This window comes from Echinops telfairi, unplaced genomic scaffold (assembly GCF_000313985.2).
Source record: "Echinops telfairi isolate 266 unplaced genomic scaffold, ASM31398v2 ScPeMD7_18;HRSCAF=68, whole genome shotgun sequence".
NCBI lineage: Eukaryota > Metazoa > Chordata > Mammalia > Afrosoricida > Tenrecidae > Echinops > Echinops telfairi.
In genome coordinates, this window is record NW_022103915.1 from 84,654,908 (window position 1) to 84,656,522 (window position 1,615).

A 1,615-nucleotide genomic window follows, 5' to 3' on the forward strand; every position below is an offset into this window, starting at 1 on the left:
CCTGGACTCCCGCCCGCCCCAGCCCTGCTGCTGGACACTCGGATGGGGGGGCGGGGGTGTGTGTGTGGCTGTATGTACAGCTCACGCGGAGCCGCGGCCGCTATTGGAGCAAAGGAGCTCGCTCTGGAGGATGGAGCGCCCAGGGACGAGACGTGGAGACCCAACTGCACCCCGCCCCCGCACCTTAGCTCGGTGCCTGCGTGGGCACTTGAGGGGAGGAGACCGGGTATTACCGCTTCTATTTTCCCTGTCCTCCGGAAGTTCCGGACACCCATTACCCCTGGCTGGTAACTAACTGCCCGGAATAACCTGGCCTTTGGGCTCTGGTAGTAACCTGCTCGCAACCTGGGCCTGAAGTCGCCCCTTTTGGCTGCTGTTAAGGAGCCTTGGTCGCTGTCTCACCCCCACCACCGGGTTACTTTCAACAAGTATTGATTACGTGTCTCAGCCACGGGGGAGCTTGGGGTCTGGAATGATCTTTTAGCCCAAAACGCACAGGCACCACTGCCCTATATAAAGAGGCGCCCATCTCTTTAGGAAAGCTGGCCTCCAGAGCTGCGGGCTATTCATTTTCCCAACAACTGCTTCCACCCATTCCTCCCCAGCATGCCCCTGCCCTGGACGCCAGCTCCAGAAATCGGTGGTTAGAAACAGTGGAGAAAGCAAAGCGCAGAAGAAGAAGGGATGGGCGCGAAGGTCAGGGGTAAAGGGGCTGCTGGTCCACAGAGGCTGGCCGAGTTCCCCTCCAACCAGGAGCCCTGCTCGATCCTTTCCCTCTTTCCCACCCTCACTCAGAAAGGAAATCCTAGAGCAGATGATGTTAAAACCACTGTGGTTGAGGAAGAGTGAGACAAGGGCCCTTTTAGCTGGTTTCTTTTGGAGGCCCAGCAGTAGCTGTTGATGGAAAGAAATTCTATTGGCTAAACCAAAAGGCAGCGGAAGTGCAGTCAGTGGCAGGAAGGACCTAGGTGTGGTTAGGGAAGGTGAGGGAGGCAGGCCTGAGCAGTTTCCCTGTCTTGCCTTCCCTTAATGTCCCAGGCGTCCCAAAGAAGTAGCTCTGGCAGGGTCTCGGCATGACAGTTCTGGGACAGATCCCCTCCCATGGGGTGGCTACAATTTGAACTTGGAGGTGGAAGTGGAAGCCACTTCTCCCCTGCTGCCCCTGCAGACCCCTTGTGCCTTCAACCCCAGCCTGACTGCCCCCTCCTACTCCTGCCCCTAATGGGGGCCCTCTTCCTTGGCTACAGCCTTGCCCAGCTGCCGGAGGGTGGGAGCAGGACAGGCCTGGGCCCATCAATTACTGCAGCTGCTGCACGGGCTCCTGAGCCCCTGGGCAAAGCCTGGGATGGGCCCCAACAGGCAGGGAGTGTGGCAGTGTGCCGAGGGGGAGAGGTGGGGTGGGGTGAGGCGGGCTCGTTGGGATCTGCTCCCCAAAGACAGGCCCTGGCCCTCACTCATGGGCCTGGAATTGGGGAGTGGAGGGAGGAGGAACACACCCAGGAAAGGCGGGTGCCAGAGCCAGGTGTATGTATTTTGTTGGGGGGGGGGGTTGTCCATGAAGAGCCTTTCAGTTTTAGCTCTATGGCCCTGCCATGGTGGAAGGTGACATGACATG

General features: G+C 59.2%; 1 protein-coding gene across 1 annotated transcript in view; it reads left to right on the forward strand.

Annotated features, from left to right (window-relative positions):
- The window catches only part of AJUBA (ajuba LIM protein), an 11,768-nt gene that overhangs the window by 3,540 nt on the left and 6,613 nt on the right, over positions 1-1,615 (forward strand). The gene's annotated exons all lie outside the window — the stretch shown is intronic.